The sequence below is a fragment of the Bos javanicus genome, chromosome 15 (genome assembly GCF_032452875.1).
Source record: "Bos javanicus breed banteng chromosome 15, ARS-OSU_banteng_1.0, whole genome shotgun sequence".
NCBI lineage: Eukaryota > Metazoa > Chordata > Mammalia > Artiodactyla > Bovidae > Bos > Bos javanicus.
In genome coordinates this window covers 39,150,069-39,162,019 of record NC_083882.1, presented here as the reverse complement: position 1 = coordinate 39,162,019, position 11,951 = coordinate 39,150,069, and the positions used below count along the sequence as shown (strand labels likewise).

General features: G+C 41.5%; 1 protein-coding gene across 3 annotated transcripts in view; it reads left to right on the top strand.

The window, feature by feature from the left end:
* The first annotated feature begins 650 nt into the window (after positions 1-650).
* The window catches only part of FAR1 (fatty acyl-CoA reductase 1), a 77,647-nt gene continuing 66,346 nt past the window's right edge, over positions 651-11,951 (top strand). For 2 of the 3 annotated variants that reach the window (XM_061440735.1, XM_061440734.1), the window contains exon 1: positions 657-740. The gene's annotated coding sequence lies outside the window, so the exon portion shown is untranslated. Of the gene's footprint in view, positions 741-3,310; positions 3,409-11,951 lie in introns of all 3 variants that reach the window. The other variant, XM_061440736.1, reaches the window with a different exon arrangement.

Sequence of the window (11,951 nt, the reverse complement as noted above, 5' to 3'; positions counted from 1 at the left end):
GCGGGGCTGGACAAGACGTATGCTCGGCTCCCTCTCTCTAGAGCACCTCGCGGAGGCTCCAGGGGACCACAGATCCGCAGCTCGGCTTTCACCGACCCGAACCAGCCTCGCCAAGGCTAGCGCTGGGCCTCACGTAGACAGTGCTGGAGCACGCCACAATGGCTACCCGCGGTCCCTCGGACCCGCTTCGCCGCATCTTCCCAGCCTTTCCACCCGGTGCCGCTTCCAGGCGACGGGCAGCCCGGGCGTGGCCGCAGGCGAGACCCGCCGGAACGCTAGCGGCCAGCGGCGGCGCTCCTGAGCCCGGGATGTGGGGGGCGCGCCCATTGGCTGAACTTGTCCCGCGGGCTGGTCGGCTGCAGAGCCCACCTCCCGACCCTCTCTCCGCCCTCCCATTGGCCCTTCGCGTCCCCCTCCCGCCCGGATGGAAACGGGGTTGAGCGGGTGGGAGGCCAGAACCCGGAGGAGGGTGAGCGGTCCTCTGGTACGGGGCGCGGGAGAGCCAATCAGGACAAGACTTGGAGAAAAGGCGCCGCGCCAGCCAGTCACATTCCGAGGTCCGGGTCGGGGCCGGCTGACGCGAATACGGGCCACAGCCAATGGGCTTGCCACTACCCGTCCGCTCTTCAGCAGCCTGTCGGGGGCGGTGGAAGAGCGAGTGAGGAGAGCGCGACGGCGACGGCGGCTGAGCCCTCGCTGGACGGCCGGGAGGAAAGCGAGGCCAGAGCCTCTGCGACTAGGTGAGAGGCGGGAACCTCAGGCAGGAGAAGCGGGCTGCGGGCCCCTCCTCGCCTGGCCCGGGCCGCGGCTCTGGGAGCTGTGGAGGCAGGCCCGGTTGAGGCGGGGGCAGTACCCGCCGCCCAGCCCCCGCCCCACCCCCAACCCCCACCTCCTGCTGCCCCGAGCCGGGGGTGCAAGCTTCTGCCGGATGGTCTCCGCGCGGCTTGGCGGGGCCACCGCCCTCTGGAGGGCCAGGACCCAGAGCGGAGCCGTAGGGAGGGGCCTGGTTTGCAGACGCGGAGCCTGGGGGCGCCGCCTGGGGCGGGGAAGCTGCGTAGAGGTGGCGAAGGTGGGGCAAAATAGTTAACGGAGGAGCAGGTTTGTGAGCTCGAGTGTGGCAGTGAAAGGAGGCCTGTGATGGAAGGATTCTGGATCTGGGGACGAAGAAAGTAATGGGAATAGGGTGATGCTCAGAAAAAGGAGTCCTCGGAGAAGGTGCGGAGCCAGGGCGCGTGTTTGGCCTCTCGGAAGTCGGCATTGACAGAAACTGGGAGGAAATCAACTGGGAGTGAAGGGAGGAGAGGCTTGGGACACGTGGGTCTGGAGTACGAGGCACTTCCTAAAACCGGAAGATGACTGAGAGGCGAAGGTTTTAGGTGAGGTGTGGGTGCACGCTGTTTGACTAGAAGGCATCAGGAGGCCAGTTAGGAGAAAGTATACAGGCAGCAAAGGAGATAGGTTTATGTGTGGTAGCTGAAGGGTGTAGGTTTATGTGTGGTAGCTGAAGGGTGTGGATCTTTTATGAGTAAGTCAGCAAGAGTAACTGTCCATTTCGTCAGGTAGGAGTCAAAAAGCCAGGGCAATAGGTTCATTCACTACTCAGTTTAGTTCAGTCTTTCGTCATTCAGTTATTGACGTGTCCGACTCTTTGCGACCCCATGGACTGCAGCACGCCAGACTTTCCTGTCCATCACCAACTCCTGGAGCTTATTCAAACTCATGTCCATCGAGTCAGTGATGCAATCCAGCCATCTCATCCTCTGTCGTCCCCTTCTCTTGCCCCCAATCCCTCCCAGCATCAGAGTCTTTTCCAGTGAGTCAACTCTTCACATGAGGTGGCCAGAGTATTGGAGTTTCAGCTTTAGCATCAGTCCTTCCAATGAACACCCAGCACTGATCTCCTTTAGAATGGGCTGGTTGGATCTCCTTGCAGTCCAAGGGACTCTCAAGAGTCTTCTCCAACACCGCAGTTCAAAAGCATCAACTCTTTGGCGCTCAGCCTTCTTTATAGTCCAACTCTCACGTCCATACATGACTACTGGAAAAACCATAGTTTTGACTAGACGGACCTTTGTTGGCAAAGTAATGTCTCTGCTTTTGAATATGCTTTCTAGGTTGGTCATAGCTTTTCTTCCAAGGAGCAAGGGTCTTTTAATTTCATGGCTGCAGTCACCATCTGCAGTGATTTTGGAGCCCAAGAAAATAAAGTCTCTCACTCTTTCCATTGTTTCCCCATCTGTTTGCCATCGATGGCCAAACGCTCAGTCTTGTTAACTCTCACCTCTGAGGGTGATTGTCCTCCTCCCCAACCCTCCTCCAACCCCTGTGACACTAATTGTTGTTGATGAACTCTCATTGTTTTGCCTCAGCAGGAACTCATCCTCCCAGAAGCAATGGCACAATTATTGGTTGCTTTTGATTGGATGACAGTGAGGACTCATTTAATCCAATGTGTTGGTTTAAAGAGAACATGAGAGGATACTTAAGAAATTGTGCTGTGTAAGGGAGTATCTCAACTGTCTGTGTAATATAAAAGTAATATAAGATCTCTTACAGTAACCCAATAAGAATGAACACAGGTCATCCTGTTGCTGTATAAGAGTCAAGCATTTTGATGTAGAATTTGATTGTGTATCATGCTTGTTGGGAAATTGTTTAGCCTTGGGAAGAGTTTTGTGGTTAGATAGGTTCAAAGTTCCTTTCACTTAGAGGGAAGATTAACTTGGTGTCATTGATACTGCCTTACTGTTTAAAGCTTTCGAATTTTTATTTGGGGGTGTGAGAAGAGAAAAGGCAGTAGAAAATGAAATGGTCCATTAATGCATTTCTATTGGATTTAAGCAGGAGAAGGTGATTACCACTAAGGTGTAATTTCTGCTTGAGGGCAAAAGGATTATGAAGAATTAAGTACTTCTTTACCAACATAGGGTTTCCCTTGTCCTCAGCTGGTAAAGAATCCGCCTGCAATATGGGAGACCTGGGTTTGATCCCTGGGTTGGGAAGATCCCCTGGAGAAGGGAAAGGCTACCCACTCCAGTATTCTGGCCTGGAGAATTCCATGGACTGTATATGTATAATTCATGGGGTTGCAAAGAGTCAGACACAACTCAGCAACTTTCACTCACTCACTTACCAACATAAAATAATACAGTGTTAAGGACGAAAACCAAAGAGGGCATTTGTTGTATGTTTCTTTATTAACCACATCAACAAAGCATTGTAGGTAATGGACCATTCTTTAGGATGTAGAAATACTTTTGTGGAAGTACTTTCTTGGTAATGCTATTTAGTGATCACATTTTACTCTTAGTATAACAGAATACCTAAGTGCTGAGGTGCTGAGGCGACTGGGAGCAGAGGAGTAATCTGAGTGGTGTGGAATTAATCAGGGAAAGTTTCCTGAAAGAGGTGAGTGTTGAGCCATCTTTTGAACTAGGAGTTGGGGTGTGGGTTATTGCAAGACAGGATGATATGCCAGTAGTATGGACATGTTATAAGCACCTGTGGGCAAGAGTGACAAATTAAAAATTGTTTTGAGGAATTAGATTTGATTGAAGATTTAAGGGTGTGGAAATCAACTAAGTCTTGTTATAGCCTAATTGATAAATGATGGTTTTGTATGGTGGCTACAGAGAGAGAACTTAGAATACTTAATGATGGCTTGGAGATGGTAATAAAGAAATGAGTACAAGAATATTTTTTGATAGTTATGGTAAGAAGAATATAGTGAAAGTAAGTTGGATTGTTCACAGATTTAGTGTTCAAGCTTATATAATAATAAATATTTTTGATTCCTGTGCTAGATTATGTTGATATTAATAGCAAAATTTATTGGGTACTACTATGTGCCAGAAGCTATTTTGAATTTTCCAAGCCTCATCTTTCTTTGATTATCCCTACTTTATAGATGAGAGAACTGAGGTTCAGGGATATTTAATTTAACCAGAGTCATACAGCTAGTAAGTGGCAGGTCAGGGTTGGCAAAGGCAATAAGTGAATGTGAATTGAACATCTACTTTGTGCCGGGCATTGTGGTAAGTGCTGGAGATTCAAAGTTGGCAAGCAAATTCAAGGTCAGGCCTGGACCATTTTTAGAGATTGTCAGCAGTTAACAGAAGACAGCCAGTGAAGAAATAGAAAAAGATTAGTTGGAGAGACTTTTGTAGACACTGAGGAATATACTATTTAGAGAAACTTAAGATAGAGTTACGCTAAAGAGGAAGTTATCAGTAGCAAAATATGTAGCTGAGAGACTCAGAAGAACAAAGATTGAGAAGAAACCATTGAGTTGAGTAAGGAAAAAACTAGTGTGAATTTAATCTCAAGAAAGACAAAATAAAGACATTTAGATACAGGCTGGTAGTTAATTGTGTTTAGTGGCAAGTGCTCTGTACAAATTTAAAGTTTGGTATGATCACAATTATGGTCAAATTCATAGGAAAGATGCTGGTATGTCCCTTTGTAATAATTTAATTATTGGCTGGTAAGGTGATGGGTAATTTAAAAATGCTGGTGCTCTTTGTATTTTTCCAAGTTTATAAAAACAAGCATTGTTATTTTTATAATTAGTGGGGGGAACTGTTCAACTAAAATGAACTAATAGCGAGGGAATATGTGGGTGGCCTAGTCTATGTTTGGAGAAGACAATGGCACCCCACTCCGGTACTCTTGCCTGGAAAATCCATGGACAGAGGAGCCTGGTAGGCTGCAGTCCATGGGGTCGCTAAGAGTCAGACACCACTGAGCAACTTCACTTTCACTTTTCTCTTTCATGCATTGGAGAAGGAAATGGCAACCCACTCCAGTGTTCTTGCCTGGAGAATCCCAGGGACGGGGGAGCCTGGTGGGCTGCCATCTATGGGGTCGCACAGAGTCGGACACGACTGAAGCGACTTAGCAATCTATGTTTGGGATAGGAAGGAAGATAGTCTTGTCTCAGTGTCTACTGCATATGAGCCACTTTGGTGGGCACAGTTCCATCTTGAAAATGAATTATTATTGGAAACAACCTGAAACTGTACATTTGCCTAATCTGAAGGATCTGGTTACTAAAGCACTCCGAATCATAGATATATGATCTTGGCTTTTCTGAACATTGTCTAATGAATGAACTTAAAGTTAAAAAAACCAGACCTTACAGATCACACACTGAGTCATTTTATCTATCTTTTTGGCCTTCCCTAAACCTACATGTAGCCCTTCCTTGCTCCCACTTGTGGATTTATAGTTCCTCTCTTCAGTGGGTTTGTAATGGGTCAGTTCAGTATAGCTACATGAAAGTGCTGAGTTTACATATTTTACAAATTTAACCTAAACACTTAAAATTTGTCATGTTTTCTGTTCCCAATTTGAAGAAGAAATGAGATACATTTCAAGATTATCTTTGCTTATCAAATAATCATTCCAAAGCAAATTAGAAATGTTTGTCCTAGTATAGATTTATTCCAACCTTGTAAGTCAAGAATGGGATGTACTTTTTAGTTTCATTTCATTTGGCGCATAGGAATTGTGGGAGGAAACTATTTCATCTAGCCACTGTACTATGCTCCTTAAATAAATTATTAATATCACATTTAATTCTCATGCTGTTCTCTAAGGTGGATATCTCATTTTATGAAGAGAATGAGATTCAGAGAATTTAGTAATATTCCAAATTCCAGAGAGCTAAGTGGCAGGGCTGAGATTCAAATTTTGCTTTTCCTGGTCCCACAGCTCATGCATATGAGATGTATGGCTAGAAGGACTTGTTTATTAGTACATATGACTGAAAAGAAAGCCACATAGTTTTAGGTATTTAGTAACTTTTCCTTACCTTTGAAGATGGGACTCTTGCTCTGTGTGTTTGTGCCTTGTGACACAGGGTTTTAAATAACAGTGATTTGTGTGTCTTAGAGGGTACATTATATTTTATTGCTTTAGAGGTATATGGTTTCACATTTTAGTATTTTTTGAAATGAATATTTTACAGTGTCTATATTTCTTAAAAAATGTTTGTGAAATGGATACTATGTCTTAAAGCCAAATATGTCTCAGAATTAAGGAAGTGTCGTATGTGCATGTAGTCTTTGTGTATAACTGTTTTAGCAGTTTCTTTGCATTTTCTTCCCAGTCTTCCACCTTTACTTAGTCTATTACTTTTTTTTTAGTATGGTATAATACGAAATTGAAGTGTATATTAATAATAAAATAGTCATTCTCTTCAGGTAGTGAATATTATAGTGTAGAAGAAAAAATTTTGATACAGAAAATTTACATTGCGCTGTGAATCAGCAGATCTGAATTTTAATGTTGGTTTTGTTAGCAACTTGATGTGTAACTTGAGGCGAGTCACTTCCTCTCTCTGAGCTTTAGCTTCCTCATCTGTAGAACAGAATGAGGAGGGGAACTTAAAAGACCTGTCTAGCTTGAAGAAACTGTATGCCTTTTTTCTTATTAAAAAATATGAAAGCCTTAAAGCCCTTTCTTAAACAACTGTATTTGTTGCTTTTTACTTTTTTTTTCTCTTCATCCACTGTATTCCTTCCCTGCCCATTTCCCCCTGGATCCTTGAGGGGATTTTCAGATTCTTGTTCATTAGAGAATATGAATTACTTTTTATATCTTCTTCAAGACAGACTATCTGAGAAAGTAGGTAAACAGTAAGTAGTTAATGAATGAATGAATATGTTTTATCTGGGTTAATAAAAGAATTGTTTAAATAAAATATCATCAACGAGTTGTTGAGGTTTCATTGAGAAGTAATACTGCTCTCTTTCACATAATGAAATATGTTTATAAAAGTAAGTATTTGCTCTTTACTGGGCAGATGTACAAAGAAGAAAGTTCCTAAATCTGTTTTTAAAAAGCTGTCTGTTCTAATAGGCAAGGCAGACTTCTTTAAACTTTATATTATGGAAAATTGTAAACATAAAAACACAAAGTTTAAAGAAGTCTGCCTTGTGTGATAGAACAGAGAGCTTCTTTTTTTTTTTAAATTATTTAATTGGAGGCTAATTACAATATTGTGGTGGTTTTTGCCATGCATTGACATGAATCAGCCACAGGTGTACAGGTTTCCCCCCATCCTGAACCTCCTCCTACCTCTCCCCACCCCGTCCCTCTGGGTTATCTCAGAGCACCAGCTTTGAGTGCCCTGTTTCATGCATCAAACTTGCACTGGTCATCTGTTTTACATATGATAATATACATGTTTTAGTGCTGTTCTCTCATTTTGTCCCATCCTTGCCTTCTCCCACATAGTCACAAAGTCTGTTCTTTACATCTGTGTCTCTTTTGCTGTCTTGCATATAATGTCATCATTACTGTCTTTCTAAATTCCATATATGTGTGTTAATACACTGCATTGGTGTTTCTCTTTTTGACTTACTTCACTTGTGTAATAGGCTCCAGTTTCATTAGAACTGACTCAAACGCTTTTTTTTTTTATAGCTGAGGAATATTCCATTGTATATACATACCACAGCTTCCTTATTCATTCGTCTGCTGATGGACACCTAGGTTGCTTCCATGTCCTAGCTATTGTAATCAGTGCTGCAGTGAACACTGGGGTACATGTGTCTTTCAATTCTGGTTTCTTCCATGTGTATGCCCCGCAATGGGATTGCTGAGTCACATGGCAGTTCTGTTTCCAGTTTCTTAAGGAATCTCCACACTGTTCTCCATAGTGGCTGTACTAGTTTTCATTCCCACCAACAGTGTAAGAGGGTTCCCTTTTCTCCACACCCTCTCCAGCATTTATTGTTTGTAGACTTTTTGATGGCAGCCATTCTGACCAGCGTGAGATGGTACCTTATTGCAGTTTTGATTTGCATTTCTCTGATAATGAGTGATGTTGAGCATCTTTTCATGTGTTTGTTAGCCATTTGTATGTCTTCTTTGGAGAAATGTCTGTTTATTTCTTTGGCCCATGTTTTGATTGGGTCGTTTATTTTTCTGGTATTGAGCTGCAGGAGTTGCTTGTATGTTTTTGAGATTAATTCTTTGTCAGTTGTTTTGTTTACTATTATTTTTTCCCATTCTGAAGGCTGCCTTTTCACCTTGCTTATAGTTTCCTTCCTTGTGCAAAAGCTTTGAAGTTTAATTAGGTCCTGTTTGTTTATTTTTGTTTTTATTTCCATTACTCTGGGAGGTGGGTCATAGAGGATCTTGCTGTGATTTGTGTCAGAGAGTGTTCTGCCTATGTTTTCCTCTAAGAGTTTTATAGTTTCTGGTCTTACATTTAGATCTTTAATCCAGTTTGAGTTGGTAAATCATATGCCTGCAATGCAGGAGACCTGGGTTCGATTCCTGTGTCGGGAAGATCCCCTGGAGAAGGAAATGGCAACCTACTCCAGTATTCTTGTCTGGAGAATCCCATGGACAGAGGAGCCTGGCGGGCACAGTCCATGGGACTGCAAGAGTTGGACAAGACTTAGTGACTAAACCACCACTACCACCATGGTGTTAGAAAGTGTTCTAGTTTTCTTCTTTTACAGGTGGTTGACCAGTTTTCCCAGCACCACTTGTTAAAGAGATTTTCTTTTCTCCATTGTATTTTGTTGCCTCCTTTGTCAAAGATAAGGTGTCCATAGGTATGTGGATTTATCTCTGGGCTTTCTGCTTTTTTCCATTGATCTGTACTTCTGTCTTTGTGCCAGTACCATACTGTCTTGATGACTGTAGCTTTGTAGTATAGTCTGAAGTCAGGCAGGTTGATTCCTCCAGTTCCATTCTTCTTTCTCAAGATTGCTTTGGCTATTCAAGGTTTTTTGTGTTTCCATTCAAATTGTGAAATTATTTGTTCTAGTAGAACAGAGAGCTTCTTAAAGACAGATTCAAGAGCTTTCTTCTTTGTATATATTTTTATACATACGTATCACCAGCTTTAACAATTTTCAACTTGTGGACAATCTTTTTTATCTGTATCCTCACTCACTCCCCCCCACCCCCCTGCCTTTTAAATTTTGAAGCAAGTCCTAGACATTTTTACCAGTTGTTACCCTACAGCTTGATAAGTGTAACAGTGGACATGCTAATCTAACCGAAGTGGAAATTTTTTCATGTAAATATATTTGAGACTTGTATGTTACAGTGTTTTGAGCAAGAGAAATTAGATATAATTTACTATATGACAGGGATAAGTAGTTGAAGAGACTTGACTATTCGTATGTAAAACAGAATATAGGAACATCAGATCATGTGCCTGGATTAGAGATTCTAAATGGGAAATGACATTGGTGAGGTGTGTGATATGTATGTATGTAAAATTTAACCATTTGACAGTTTTAAGATTACTTTGAAATATCTCCTCTAGGTCATTCTTGTCATTACGGAATATTTGCCAAAAAATGTTGTCATGGCAGTCACTTGAAAACTCCTTCTTGAATGTAAGGAATTCATACCACTGTATCTTATTATTTTGGAGTATTGACTTAAAAACTTTGAACTATTAACTGAAAATTAACATTTTAAAATATCTCCCATAATGTAGAGTTTTAGTCAAAGGTCATAAACCCCTTTGAGCATCTCCTCATAGCTTTGTGCTATCTCTTTTCCTCAGAAAAAATACACATATGCACAGTTTTTCATATAATTTCAAGGGGCTGATAAGCCTTTTAAAACACATTCAGATATCTTTGAGTGTTTGTATAATAGAGATTCTGGTTTAATAATTCATTCTTTAATGTTTAGGCAGAAAGCATACTGGTAAAATTCAATTTAAATTTATTTCTATGTGCTCCTGACCTCTTACAAACAAGTGTTTTTCATTATTGAGTGAAATTATAAATTTCATTATGCAAATGCCTAATTTTTTAAAAGACCCATTCTTAATTGGATTCTTGGGGAAGAACAACCTGTAGCCAATTTAATGAGTATGTAGAAATGATTTTACCAAAGATTTTGGAATAAATGTATGGAACTTTATATAATGGCTGCTGTCCATCCTGAATTAACATGAGGTAGAATATGACTTAAGAATGAATAAATACATAAATACTGCTTTTTCAGAGGTAAAGGAAAAACTTCTTTGACTTTTGTTGCTCTTAAATAGTTCAGGTCTGTGGAGGAAATGATCTGTTAAAGTATTTTGAGGTTCACATTTGTGTTAAAAAAAACTCCTAGATGTGATACACAGGGGCTTATAAAGATGTATTGATCTGACAAAGGATTAATTTTCAGTAGAGCCCTGAGATAATAAGTGTTTATCATGCATCTAGTTTGAAGGATGGTCCTAAATACATTTCTGAGAAGTACAGGGTTTTAAAAACTTGTGAATTGTAGCTCACAATATTGGGTTGGCCAAAAAGTTCATTCCAGTTTTTCTGTACTACCTTATGGGAAATCTGAGTGAACTTTTTGGCTAACCCAATATAATCATGCTGCTAAGTCGCTTCAGTCGTGTCCGACTCTGTGCGACCCCATGGATGGCAGCCCACCAGGTTCCCCCGTTCCTGGGATTCTCCAGGCAAGAATACTGCAGTGGGTTGCCATTTTCTTGTCCAATGCGTGAAAGTGAAAAGTGAAAGTGAAGTCACTCAGTCGTGTCTGACTCTTAGCAACCTCATGGACTGCAGCCTACCAGGCTCTTCTGTCCGTGGGATTTTCCAGGCAAGAGTACTGGAGTGGGGTGCCATTGCCTTCTCCAAACATAATCATAATTGTGGGTATTAGCATGAGCAGAATCCTTAGGAGATAGGAACAGATCAGTTAGCTGCTGAATGGGACATTTGACTCTGCAGAGCAGAGCATAGATTGTTTGAAGATCAATGAATATTGGGTGTATGGCTTTAAAGTGATAACCCTTGTGACCCATTTGAGTTAATAATTTTCTGAGTATCTAATGTATTACTGGGAAATAGCATCTTCCAATACATGGTAATATCTAGACTTTGAGAACAAGAGGAGGATTTATCCATCAGTGGTTTAGCCTCCTCTTCAGTAAATTCTGTGGATTATCAGAGCAGTTAATTGACTTGCCCAAGGTCAGGTGCAGTGTTGCTCTTATTATCTTGACTCTCTTCATTCTGGATCTCAGTTTCTAGAGAAGGAAATATCTTAACACTAGAGTTTTTAGCATTGTGACTTTGATTAATTGATAAATTGACCAAGAATTCTCTGAATTTTTAAACTCTGATATTTTTACTTTGTTGTATGTGTTCTAATCCCATCTTTAGCACAATAATCTATGGTTACAAGGCTTAATAGGGTAGGCTTCTTCCCTCCTTTTTTCTGTATCTTTCTGTGCTTGACAGCGTTTTGTTGCAAGCTGTACATATGAACCTGGCAAAGTTTTTTTTTTTCCCCAAAATTGGAGGATAGTTGCTTTCCAATGTTGTTTTGGTTTCTGCCATGCAGCAACGTTAATCAGCCATAATGATACATATATCCCCTCCCTCTTGAACCCCAACCCCTCCCCTGCCCCCATCTTTCCTCACCCCCACCCCCCCAGTCATCAGAGAGCAGAACCTGGAAAGTTTTAAAGATAGACCAGAAAATATTTTTGAGAAGAGACTTCATTATGGGATTAAGTTGTTTTAAGACCTTCCTGGAAGCTTCCTACCCAATACTTGAGACTGGAGGGATCATTGACATTCAAGATGAGAGAAGTTATTATTACTTCCACGAAGGGCCCTAATTCGAAGTCCTTGTGCCGTATTTGGTTGGTGTGGACATGGTGACCAGGGAGAAGACCTGTCCGTACATTAGTGGCTCCATAGGTAAGGTGAGGACTTTTAGAACAGTGACTGTCCAGTTCTTTTAATCCAAGCCCTTTAGCTGGGTCATTCTGTAGCTCAGTAATTCCTTCTTTTTAGTGGAGTAATAGCAACTAAATTGTCAAGGTAGAAGCATTTTGGGGGAGAGGAACTTTCTTCAGCAGTTAGGAATATGGATGGTTCCTAATTGAATGACAAAAAAGTATACTTATCTTAAAGTTTAGACTAGTTAGAAAATGGTAGGTCTCAAATACTGGT